The sequence below is a fragment of the Cryptomeria japonica genome, chromosome 9 (assembly GCF_030272615.1).
Source record: "Cryptomeria japonica chromosome 9, Sugi_1.0, whole genome shotgun sequence".
Lineage (NCBI taxonomy): Eukaryota > Viridiplantae > Streptophyta > Pinopsida > Cupressales > Cupressaceae > Cryptomeria > Cryptomeria japonica.
The window spans coordinates 659,592,339-659,607,008 of NC_081413.1; positions in this window are offsets into that span (position 1 = coordinate 659,592,339).

Sequence of the window (14,670 nt, forward strand, 5' to 3'; positions counted from 1 at the left end):
CCTGAAATAAATCATAAAAAACTGAAATAATGTCCTGAAAAAAATCATAAAAATCAAATAATGTCCTGAAATAATCCAAAAAAAAAATTGAATAATGTCCTGAAAAAATCCAAAAAAATAAAAAACTGTCCTGAAATAAAACCCTAAAAAGTCAAATAAAGTCCTGAAAAAATGAACACAAAAAAATATCCCCTTTGTGCATAGACAGCTCACTATGTATACATCCAACGACTCACAATCACACATTGTGCTTTAATGGACTCATGTATTCACATATGAACTTTTTTAATCAAACCAGACATTCAAACTGATCAAAATTGTCATATCAATCAACCTCAAACTCATTTGTCCTTGTCACTACTATCATGGGTCTTATACTCGAAACTAGACTGTGTCCTGTCATAGACGGGGTACCGCATGTCCTAAAACCAGACAGCATGATCATCCTATCAACACTTTCAACTTTTGACAATGAAGATCAAGATGTTTGTTTGACTTGTTGGAATTAGCGAGTCTTATCATTTATTGATTTATCTTCGATCATGTTCCTATGTTGCTCGATGATGTCACTGAGTGATTTAGAGTGACCGGGATGGTTCATGGTCCCTTTCTTTTTTGTTGTGATTGTTGTTTGTGGAATGATTGTTACAAACTGGGGCAACTATATCCTTGGGTGTCTGTGATAAGTACATTCTCTTTGTGAACGCCGCACATACCTCGACCCTTGATGTATGCACCCTAGGATGCCTCACTCATTCCTTGTGTGCGATGTGTCTGTCTTTTGCAAAAAGGGTTACATTTCAGCTCTGGCCTTCAATGCCATGATGCTACACATCCATTTTGCTACATTAAATAAAGATTCTCACCTACAAAGTGCATTAGTGAAAGCAAATTTTTCCTCATCTCTAACTGTCCTCTGTCTAATTTCTTCTTACTAACATTTCTTTCGTCAGTCTTTGCAGTCCGTTCGAACCTATCATTTTCTATCATTCTTATCAATCAATTGGCCTCTTTTCTGGATGTTTCCAGCCAATTCCTCGAGGGGGCATGCATATGTCATTGTTATTGTCTGGGGCATTTTCATTATTGTTCTTTGTAACAACGCTTGAAATCGCATTGTCTCAAATAGGGGCAAAATGTAGACGTCTAAAACTGGTCAACGCTTGTGGAGTCGTATTTTAACATTAGCGCATTGCCTTATTTTAGGTTTTTGCGTTGCATTAACATTTATTCTATGTTGCGTACTTGGTCTTTATCATTTGCGAGCATCGAGTCCTCCTTCTACATTTTTCATCTGTCTCGCTTTTGAATTTGGTCTTGTTGATAACAATTTTCAGTCATGATTTTGGTCGATCCTTATCAACTTGTCAATCTTGTCATTTTGCGATCGATTTGTCATCGATCGTCGTCCTTCTCAATCATGTCAATTTGGATCAATTAGTCATTGTTCCTCGTCAATTGGCGCATTTATCAATCAAATCATTTATCAAGTCAGAATCATGATCAAATCGAATCTACATCAATTATCCTTTATCAAGACCTAATTGTTGTCCTTGCATTTCTAATTCATCTTCTAACGTTTTATGATTTATTCATTTAATCTTGTTTGTCATTTTCCCTCTAGGTTAAATAATTTATTTATTTATCCTAAGTCTTCTTGTCACAATTAAATGTTCCTCCCTCTTTGTGAATTAATTAATAAATGAAAAATTGTTAATTAATTCACTTAATTCCTAATTTCCTCAATTTCTAATTTCCTAATTTCCTAATTTCTAATTCATCTAATTTTCTATTTTCTCCTATTTTTCCCCTAATTTCATGGGAATGACATAGCAAATTTGTCATAATTTGTCATAATTGACAATCAATCAATCTTGCATATTAATTTGTCATAATTTGTCATAATTGTCATTCTTGATTTGAAATTTCCTTTCAAATCTACTCATGCTAATCTTGTCTTTTCTCCAATTTGTCTATAAATTGGATGAATTTCTTCAATCAAAGTCCCTAGTCAAATCAATCACGCTTCTAGTATTCTTGTGCTATCATCTTGTCTACTTGCTTTCACATCATGCTTATGCACTAGTAGGTGAGATCCACAAACAAAGCTATTTGAAGGAGAAAGAAGGACAATGGAGCCACATGAAGAAGACATATGCATTTGGTTTGCTTAGTTTTCAATCTTGAATGTCTTGTTTTCATGTTTTCATTGAGTGTAATTAGGATTGTTATCATTGCAATTGAGTTCTCGTGATTTAACTAGTCCAATTTTCTATTTGCTTTGATGACGAATCGATCGCAAGATGACAAGATTGAAAATGACAACGATTGATAACAAATCGATCGCCAAATGACAAGATTGAAAATAACAATGATTAATGACAAATCAATCGCAAAACGACAAGATTGAAAAGAGGACAAAACCCTAATTAAGATTGACGATGTCCAAAATGATGACAAATGAGCACGCACATTGATGTGATAGGACAAGATTGACCAAAATCATGACTGAAGATTGTTGTCGACAAGACCAAATTCGAGAGCGAGATAAATGAAGAATACAGAAGAAGAACTCGATGCTCGCAAATGATAAAAACCAAGTGCGTGACATAGAAGAAATGTTAATGCGATGCAAAAAACCCTAAAATAAGGCAATGCACCAATGTTAAAGTATGACTCCACAAGCATTGACCATTTTTAGATGTCTACATTTTGCCCCTCTTTGAGACGATGCGATATTAAGCATTGTTTCAAAGAACAATACTGAAAATGGCCCAGACAATAACAATGACATATGCATGCCCCCTCGAGGAATTGGCGGAAACATCCAGAAAAGAGGCCAATTGATCAATAAGAATGATAGAAAATGATAGGTTCGAATGGATGAAATGGACTGCCAAGACTGACAGAAGAAATGTTAGTAAGAAGAAATTAGACAGAGGACAATTAGAGATGAAGGAAAACTTGCTTTCACAAATTCACATAAGTAGGTGAGAACCTTTATTTATTGTAGCAAAGTGGATGTAGAGCATCATGGCATTGAAAGCCAGAGCTGAAACGCAACCCTTTTTGCAAAAGACAGACACATCACACACAAGGAATGAGTGAAGCATCCTAGGGTGCATACATCAAGGGTCGAGGTATGTGCGGTGTTCACAAAGTGAACGTACTTATCACAGACACCCAATGATATAGTTGCCCCAGTTTGTGACAAACATTCCACAAACAACAAACACAACAAAAAAGGAAAGGGACCATGATCCATCCCGGTCACTCTAAATCACTTAGTGACATCATTGAGCAACATAGGAACATGATCGAAAATCAATAAATGATAAGCCTCGCTAATTCCAACAAGTCAAACAAATATCTTGATCTTCATTGTCAAAAGTTGAAAGTGTTGATAGGACGATCATGCTGTCTAATTTTAGGGAATGCGGTACCCCGTCTAAGGTAGGACACAGTCTGGTTTCGAGTATACCACACCTTGTATAAGACCCATGATAGTGTGCCAAGGACGAATGATATTAATGTTGATGTTCGATTAACAAGACAATTTTGATCAGTTTGAATGTCTGATTTGATTGAAAAGTTCATCTGCTATTGCGTGATTTCATTGAAACACAATGTTGGATTGATTGTCGTTGGATGTATGCTTAGCGATCTGTCTATGCACAGAGGGAATATTTATTGACAAAATGCAAAATACCAAATAAATTGTTTTTGGATTTTAATGTTTTGAAATTTTTTTTTTTCGTTTTTCAAGTTTTTACAATTTTTTTGTGTTCATTTTTTTTTTAGGACTTTATATGACTTTTTAGGGAGTTTTTTCAGGATAGTATTTGATTTTTAGAGATTTTTTTTAGGACATTATTTGATTTTTTTGTTTGGATTTTTTTTCAGCACTTTATTTGACTTTTTAGGGATTTATTTCAAGACATTTTTCAATTTTTTTTGGATTATTTCAGGACTTTTTTCAATTTTTTATGATTTTGCCCCCAGTGTCTAGCAAGGAAAGGAATATGATAGGTGAATAAATAGGGTTGCTAAAATGTTGGTGGATAGAGGGAAGACAAAGGCCTTTTATTATGGAGACAATACGGATGCAATTTTCAAGGGCTATTGCGTGATGGGACAAGAGACTGGATATGACAATGTAAAGCAGTGACATGGCATGAGGGACATGTCAAGATGTTTTTGAAACCATGTTTAAATTTTGCGTCCTTATGTCAGATCAAGATCAAGGAATGAAAAAGAGTGTATGGATAGTGATAAGATATGGATAGGATAAGCAAGACCAAGAATGGATAAGGGACATGGACTAAAGGTCGGGATTGGCTAAGGGATAGTGGCAAAAAGTTGCAATAAGTTAGGGAATATGGATGAAAGATTATAATAAGAAAATGGATAAATGACCAAAAGCTATGATGGACTAAAAGCTGCAAACAAGATGCATGATGCTCATTATGATCCTCAACCTTATCAAGATCAAAGGTGGAAAGAGGAAATGGACATGAGGGACAATATGATAATGGAGGAGTATGACATGGGTTCGATAGGATAATGGAACAATGAAGGACAAAAGGATATGATAGGATAAAACCTGCCCCCAAGTACAGTATGCAAAAAGTTCATAGATTACGCATGACGCCTGTTTGCCAGGTTTTCATCACGGTACTTTCCCAAGGCGCCTGTTTGCTAGGTTTTCACGAGTGGACGAATTATTTTTGCTTTAATTTTTTTTTCTTTTGTCTTTTTTTTTCACTTTTTTTTTTTTTTTGATTTTTGACTTTTTCAATAGAAGATGGACACATGATAGGGGATGGAAGAAGGACTCAAGCATCTTTTTTTTTGTTTTGGATAGTAGCCTTGAAAAAAAATGGACCATGACCTTTAAAAGTATGCTCAAAGACGTTGGTAGGATAAGGACATGGAAAATAAGATGAAACTAAGGAAAGGATTTATGCAAAGGATTGGACCAAAGGGATGGAAGGATGGAAAATATGCATTGGATAATAGGTAGGGTATTGGAAGAATTGAGCTTGAGTGGATAGAAATGTTGGCAAGATAGACATTGGCACACACCTTGAGGGGTGATGGACTGATGGAGGAAAAATGGATCTCAGATTGTGAGATTTGGATGGAGGAAAGGCTATGGATTTTGGGACATAAGGGCCCAAAACGGATGAAGAAGGTGATGGAGGAACAAATTTGAGAGGGTTGGATGGAGGAATAGCAACTTTGGATGCCAAGTTGGATTTTTCTCTAGGCTTTTGTGCTTCAAGGAGCCGCTTAGGGATCCACATGGTTTTTGATTTTTCATGCTTTTGTGATTCCTTGGAGTGCATTGCTTGCACAAGGGATTTAGGAACCCATATATATTTTGACTTTTGTTTTTGAGCAATGGGCCATTGTGCCCTTTTGGATATTTCTTTTTCTTTATAGATAATATTGTTCTTTATTTTGACATGTCAATTATATTGGACATGTTGATCCTTGAATACATGTGGATTTCTAGACTTATGACTTTTATGCTTGGCATCCAAATTGCTTGGAGGGGGAAAGGAATGCATGGATGGATATGAATGAAATGGAGTTCTTTTGGATGGATGAAATTTACTCAAGGATGTGTACCTTTCCGGACCTTGCATAAAGGATGAAGGGATATAAGGACCTAAGATGGATGGAAGGTATGATGGGGAAGGGATATGTTTTGATTTTGATGGAGGGATACCAAAGTCTTGAGAGTGAGTTGTGTAGACATGACCCTTAACATTTTCTTTGATATGGAGGGGTTCTTTCTCATGAATGTCTACTCCTTTGCCTTTATGAATATCTTGACTTGTAGGATACTCTTTTCTTTGGGAAGAAGATGCGAGTCCATTATGAGGTGGATATGATATGAGAGAAATAATGAGATCTTGAAGTGGATTGGATTTCACCAAAGTGGAAGAACCCATTGTGCATGTCGAGGGTTCATGAACATCTTGCACTAACATGTTAGGATCATGAGTGGGATTAGGATCATGAGGGGGACTAGGATTGTGTTGTGGACATGGTTCAATGACAGGCTCTTCAAGAGATGGAATGGGAGGAATAATGGGATCATCACAAGAAATATGATCTTGGAGTGTATATGGAGCATTAAGACAAGGAGATGGAGGAACAAAAGGATCTTGTGGAGGATTTAAAGGAATAATTTGATCTTGACAAGGAGGAAGATCATTAGAATCCTCTTTAAAGGTGCTTTGCTCTTGACTTTTAATGGGATCATCGGAAAGGATGGAAGGGATATCTTGATCTTTCTTAGGAAGTGGAATGTCAATGGGATTTGAAAGGACATTTTGTTCATGAAATGGAAGGGGATCATTTGGGATTGGATGGACTAGGATATCTTGAGCTTGCTTGGGAAATGGAGTGTCAATAGGACTTTGGATAGGATGGACAAGAATAGGGGAATTGTCATGAGTGTTTGGGAAGATGGGGTTCTGGTCAACAATTGGATGGGATGATAAGGTTTCAAGATCTTGATCTTGATCTATTTTAACATGCATTTCTTTATGCTCTAAATTATCCTCTTGACATAGGGTTAGACTTTTGATATGAATGGGGGATTCTGACAAGGGATCAATGGTTTGGCATGAAGGAAATGCACTTTGAACATTTGTGATGGATTCTGGCAAGGAATCAATGCTTGAACATGAGGAAGAGGGACTTCGAATGGGGTCCTCTAAAATAGGTAATGACAATAAAGTGCATGGTGGCATTGGGTCTTGTATTTCTGAAACATGACAAGGATGTGCATCATGAATTGGATTATAGTGGCAATCAATTATGGATAGCCCTTGGGTAATTTCATCCTTGGGTGTATTGTTTGATGAGGACAATATGGAAGGTTCTTGTGAAACTTCTAGAGGTGTAGGGATAGATGCCACCGAAGAGTCAATTTGCTTGCAAGGGGATGAGGCATTGCTAGACATAAGTGTATTATTTTGATCTTCCTCAAAGTACTCACTTGGTAATTTCCTTAAGATCATTGCAATAAAGCCACCTTTCTTTCGAGGTTTTGACATAGTTGTATCTAGAATTTGAACTTGTTTGGCAAGGAGTTGGTTCTGATCTAATGTCCTGTTTTGATATTGGACTTGGTTCAATTGTTCTGACATGTTTGAAACTTGGGTTGGTGTGTGCTACAACCTTTGTTTTTGAATGTTTGGTTGTGGTTGTTGACATTGATATTCCACAATTGGTTGAACCATTTGTGGACATTGTATAGTTGGTTGGACATATTGTTGAAATTGGACCATTGGTTGTATTGGTTGTATATGTTGAACAATTGGTTGTATTGGTTGAAAATTTGATTGATAGTAAACACCTTCTTGTTCTTGTTGTGGAGGCACATAATGTTGAAATTGATGTTGTCTCTTTTCTTGAAATTGTTTCATCATCTCTATTTGTGAGAGGAGAGCTGGTATGTCTGATTGTTCAAGAAGAGATCTTACATCAATTGGCTCAATCTTTGGATTTCGACCTGGAAATTTTTGAAACATTTTGGACATTTGTGATCTATTCTTCTCAATATTTTTCACTCTTTGTTCCAAAATCTCATTTTCTTGGGCTAGTTTCTCCTCTAGTTTTTGTATTTGGACATTTACATCATCATGATAAGTTTGATCTAAGTTCTGAGACAAGTAGAGATTGGATTGACATGATTTATTGCTCAATTGTGATGACATGGCTTCGTAAGAAGGTTGAGACCTCATTTCAACAAACATGTCACTATGCAATGCAACTAATGGGATTGACAAATGCAACCTAAAAGGATGACAATGAAACTTAATGTTTTTGTTGTTTTTCAAGATTTTGACAAACTTATGAATGCAATTCTAAAAATGAGACCCTTAGGAAATTGAAATGATGTCTAGACCTCAAATGACAAAAGGACCAAGTGACAAAAGGACAAAATGATAATGTCTCCCCTATATGCTTGGATACTAAGCTAGGTTTGACCAAATGAAATTGATGACAAAAAAGACAAAAGTTTGATAAGGTCAAGACTTCCTAACAATAACTTAGGGTTTATCAAAGATTTGCATTACTCAAGTATGACAAACCAAAGTTTTGACACTATATGCAAAGGGACAATTACTATGCAAATAACCCTAATATGATATGATAATGACCTAAGATTGATGAAGAGACCTGGGGTATGCAAATGTGACCTAATGTTATGAGGACAAGGATACAAATGCAAATGTATGACAATGTCAACCTAAGGCAAAACCTAAGGTTGAATTATGAAATGGTATTACTCTAATGCAAGAGGACAAATGCAAATGGATGACCCTTATTGATATGAAAAGGAGTATGACCTAGGTGAAACCTAACCTTGTTACTTGACAATGAACTTTGCAAAATGCAAACCTAGGATGAACCTAAATCTAAGTGACATGAATGTTGAGACAAGATTTTGAACAATGTTTGACAACCATGTTTGAAGGTGTTTTGAACTTTGTTGGATGAAATATTCTTGTGTTTAACCTTGTTTTGAATCAATTTGTCTTAGTTTTGAAATGAGACACAACTCAACTTTTGACAAGTAAAGAAGACAAGATATTTTAACTTAGACTCTAGACAATCATGCTCATTCACACATTTCTTATGGTAGGCAAGGACAGTAGGTACTTGAGAGGTAGACTCGTTATGAGATTCAAGGAGAATACATAGATGGTTGACCCCACGGGCTCCCCTCCACGACACTCACTTCTCAGGGTAGCCAAGCATCAGTCCCCATGGAAATCTCCCCATGGCGAACTTAGAACCTCTTCCAAGTATCCGAACTCGTCCTTCTCAAGCAACTAGAAGGATTTTTGGCCTCTAAATACAAGGTGTTTAGTAAGGATTTCTGTTAAGCGTTACTCCTTGGTGTCATGCAAGCATGATTGAGACATTAAGCCCACCAAGATACCAAACAAATGTAGTCGCACAAGCATGATTTAGACCTTGAGGCCCTACTTAGATGTTGATATGAGAAAGAGTCCAAGGGTCATCACTTCCCAAGTAACTACAATTCCCACGTAACCCTTCCTTCAAAGCTTTCACCCATTAGGTATTTATTTATAGTGAGTTAGAATGCCAAGGTATTCTAGCTGTACTCACTTTGGGTCGTTCCCTTCTCACGATTGTCACTTGCTTGCAAAAGAAAGCCAATGGTCGGGAAGGCAGACCCTCTAAAGGTAACAGACAATCTGAGCCCTGAGAATGGTATCGAAGATCTGGATTTCTGATCACCCTAAGAAGGATGAGAGCATACTCTCCTACTCCAATGTCAAACTCAACAATCAAAGCAAACACACATTCATTCCATCCTATTTAGCAATCATACTAGGTGCCTAATTATGAATTACAAACACAAAGTTTAGTTGGAGTACAAAGCAACCTGCAAAACCACCAAGTCAGAAGTTTGATTTGTTTGATCTTTGACTAGGGAACCTGCATAAAATTCGTTAGTAGTTTCATTTTTATCTTTGCCATGCATAATGCCAAGGTGCTGCACAAAGAATCAGTACCAAAGAAAAACCAAAATGCAAAACAAAGCAATTTGCAAGTAAAAACAGTGCCTTTTACCTCTATTTCTGGCCTTACACAGGCGCAAAATGTCTTACACAGGTGCAGAATGCAGTAACATAGGCGCAAAATGCAGTAACACAGGCACAAAAGTCCTTGACATAGGCATAGAATGCTTGACACAGGCGCAAATTGCTCCTACACAAGCGCAGAAGTTCTCAGAAAGCCCTGCCTTACCCTGTTTCTTGGGTTTTTTACTTGCAAATCATCTCAAAAGCACTCAAAAGCATGGTTAGGGTGTTAGTTCACGTCGGGTTCACCAATTAATGTAGATAGGAATCTGGAAATCATCAAAGCAAATCAATATTAGCCTAGTTCAATCACGAAAACTCAATTGGAATGATAACAATCCTAATTACACTCAATGAAAACATGAAAACAAGACATTCAAGATTGAAAACTAAGCAAACCAAATGCAGATGTCTTCTTCATGTGGCTCCATTGTCCTTCTTTCTCCTTCAAATAGTTTTGTTTGTGGATCTCACCTACTAGTGCATAAGCATGATGTGAAAGCAAGTAGACAAGATGATAGTGCAAGAATACTAGAAGTGTGATTGATTCAACCAGGGACCTTGATTGAAGAAATTCATCCAATTTATAGATAAATTGGAAAAAAGACAAGATTAGCATGAATTTGATTCGAATGGAAATTTCAAATCAAGAATGACAAACATGACAAATTATGACAAATTTGCACTTTCTATGCAAAATTGATTGATTGATAATTTTGACAAAATTATGACAGATTTCTATGTCAAAATTGATTTATTGACAATTATGACAAATTATGACAAATTTGCTATGTCATTCCCATGAAATTAGAAGAAATATAGGAGAAAATTGAAATTAGATGAATTAGAAATTAGGAAATTAGAAGATGAGGAAATTAGGAATTAGGAAAATTAGAAAATGAGAAAATTAGGAATTAAGTGAATTAATTAACAATTTTTCATTTATTAATTAATTCACAAAGAGGGAGGAATTAGTTAACCAATTAAATAAACATTTAATTGTGACAAGAAGACTTAGGATAAATAAATAAATTATTTAACCTAGAGGGAGAAATGACAAACAAGGTTAAATGACTAAATCATGAAACCCTAGAAGATGAATTAGAAATGCAAGGATGACAATTAGGTCTTGTCGAAAGATAATTGATATCGATTCGATTTGATCATGATTCTAACTGACAAAGGACCAATGTTGACAAATGATTTGATTGATAAATGTGCCAATTGATGAGGAACAATGACTAATTGATCCAAATTGACATGATTGAGAAGGACGACGATCGATAACAAATCGATCGCAAGATTGAAAATGACAACGATTGATGACAAATCGATCGCAAAATGACAAGATTGATGACAAATTGATCGCAAAATGACAAGATTGACCAAAGGACAAGGATCGATGATGAATCAATCGCAAGATGACAAGATTCAAAATGACAACGATCGATGACAAATCGATCGCCAAATGACAAGATTGAAAATAACAACGATCAATGACAAATCGATCGCAAAATGACAAGATTGAAAAGAGGACAAAACCCTAATTAGGATTGACGATGTCCAAAATGATGACAAATGAGCATGCACATTGATGCGACAGGATAAGATTGACCAAAATCATGACTGAAGATTGTTGTTGACAAGACCAAATTCGAGAGTGAGATAAATGAAGAATGCAGAAGAAGGACTCGATGCTCGCAAATGATAAAAACCAAGTGCGTGACATAGAAGAAATGTTAATGCAACGCAAAAAACCCTAAAATAAGGCAATGCACCAATGTTAAAGTATGACTCCGCAAGCGTTGACCATTTTTAGATGTCTACACATGATAATTATAATTAAAGAAAACTTGTGATGTAGAATATTTTTTTATCATGATTTGCATCATCATATATAAAAATAGATACAATTTGTAAATCATACTTCTAAAGTTCTATGGATGTGACAGTAATATTAAATATATAAGAAACATCATTGTAATGCACAATGATATAATGAATAATTAATGGAGGTAGAACCATGCAATTCATATCAAAGTTTATCACTAGGTGAAAACTAATTATGTATATAAAATATCGTTGAACTCATTGGAAAATGAGTCTGTCTAATAGGAAATGTTATCTTTGTGCCGTCTTTGCTGCGCTGGCTTGTTCCCTGAATGCCTCGGTAAAATCTGCCAATTATCAATCAATTTGCTCTTCATATGCGAAGATATGAAAACTCCTCTGCCATTTCTTTTCTTTCTGTTCTTACCAACGTTGTTTAATGCGTTAGATAACCCAAACATCAATCAAATTTACTGTTCATAAGCCCAAATATGTAATACTTTCTTTTCTGCCACGTCATCACCAATTTAGTGCTCGTTAGGCGTAACCTACAATGCCACCCACCCATTTGTAACGGTGTAAATGAAATGAAATTAATAAATTATAAAACAGCATTCGCAATTGCATGACAGTTACAAACGCCAATCGCTGAAGGATAGGAAACGACCATCACTGGAGAATCAACTTGATAATATTTAAATATCACCACGGTATTCGAATAATCTGCACTGGCCTTACAATCGTCAGAACATTGATAACTGGATGCCAACAATAATGTATGTGCTGTTACAAACCAGAGCAGTAGAAGGAAAAGCAAAAATGTAAGGTAAAGAGGAAGGTGAGATAGATTAAAATACCATGCAGGTTATCGAGTTTGTCTTTAGCCTGGTGCATTTGCTTTGTAATTTTTTCGAAACTTTTCTAATTTGTAGTCAACGAAATCCATATAGAGGGCTTGCAGGGTCAATTCCTCTACTCCAGATAAAGTTGCTTTGATATTTCTTCATAAAATTTATACAATGTGCATTGTTTCTCTCATAGTTCAGTGCCATTATACTGAGTTTTGTTTCTCTCATAGTTCAGTGCCATTATACTGAGTTTAATTGTAAAAATAAAAAGACAAATTTGGAATATACAAATTATACACAATAGTTTTTAACGTGGTTTACCAATTTAGCTACATCTACGAGAAAGCAGAACAGAGATCTTTCTTATTATTGCAGCTTACATACATAGAGATTTACCCTCATAGTTATACAATAGTTTTCAATAGAAGATGGAGGCACAAAGATGGGGAAGATGAAATGAAGAGTCAGACTTCACATCCCAACAATCTCCCACTTGAAATCTGACTCACACTTCACATTTCAACAACCTCCCACTTGAAGTATATCCCTTGCTTTCGATTCTCAACCAATATCCGAATGCAATCACCAAATCTCATGGTAATAAACAAGCTGAGAATCAATCACCATAGTTGGAATAACAACCACAGCTAATTGCTAATCACATCCAACTAACCATACAACATTCTGACAAACATTCCTTCAAGCAGTACAAAGTTTGCTCACTCCTCTTCTTCCAATATGAATGGGGTCTCAATATTTGGATGCAACACAAAGAAAATTCTTGACCAATAAAAAGCCCAATCAATATGTATAGGGAATTCATTGGAAAACAAATTTTATCATACAGACAACCAATTAACAATGCACTGTCCTGTAGATTAAGAATCAAAAACATATGACAGGATTTATACCTCATTGCAAATAATTTCAAAAGATTTTTTTTCCTAACTAATAATTGAATTCATTAACTTATCCATATCTATATTGCCTCTAGCAAATTAAATTGCCTCTAGAATTTAACCACACCACGCTCCATTCTATGCCATTTCTCGCCCAATTACTCTTCTGAGTATCCCCAATTGCCAAGGCCTTCTCTTTGGGCTTCTTCACCATGGTTGTGGAAATCTTTTTCCCACTACTCTCTTTCAGAGCCTTATCTCTGATATCAATTGTTAAAACAAAAGACAAATTGGGAACACACAAATTACACACAACACAGTATTCAATGCCGTTCATCAATTTGATTACATCCACGAGAAAGCAGAGCAAAGATCTTTATTATTATTGCAACTCACATATAGAAATTTACCCTCATATTTATACAATAGTCTTCAACTAAAAAAAAGAAAAGATAAAAATAAAAAAAATGAAATGAAAAATCAGACTTCACATCCAACATTAATTTGCTAAAGGCGAGATGGGTAACTGAAGGGACAGCATGAGTTATATGTTCTTGAGCTACGATATTTCGATGTAAAGAAGTGCATTTCGATCTCACATCCATGCTGGAAAGAAAACTGATAATAACTCTGCAATAGTCAAGAATGTTTGAAGGAGAAGCGGCACAAGCTATTTTCTCCAGGTAGTGTTTTTTATTTATGAGGATAGCTTGCTTTTAAATTTTGTAATCACTGAAGGATATGGATAGTATCTATGCATTTTGTCAATGGATTTCGTATTAATGAAAAATCCAAAATCTCTAGGGCTGAGTATTTGTGTAATACTTCTATTCTATTAAATTCATTGTTTTGGGGAAATTATTGTTGCACAAACTGAATGAATTTATTATTTTCACAAATCAATTTGCACTAATCTTTTGGTTTGCAGAAGGCCAAGGGTTGTCAGATCACAAAACAAAAATACTGAAGGAACCCAAAATCAGAAAATACTGAAGAAACCGAGCCAATTGTAGAGATTATGAGAGTTTGAGGTCATTTTGATTCAATTAAGATACATGTTCATTTCTTGCTCTCTATATAAATTAATTACTTTTATTCTTCTTTTTCAATGTTAATATAAGCGGCCCAATAGCAATTGTGCAATCCCTGCATCATACAGAAAACATGTGGACAACAATTACATCTTCATTCAGAGATTATCGATATTCATTATCAATGTTACCTAATTTCATGAACGTTTGCAGAAAATTGTAGTAAAATTTTTGCTTTGCCGAAATATTAAGCAAATCAAATAATTCCATCATAAGCATTAAGTAAACACTATGATTTTTACGTCCGTTCATAAATAAATGAATTAAAAGTCGTAAGTAACAGCTTGTCCGTTGACATCTTTTATTGAACAAAAATGGTATGTATGATTTGTATGATAGTGTTTCTATTTCATAATTATAAATC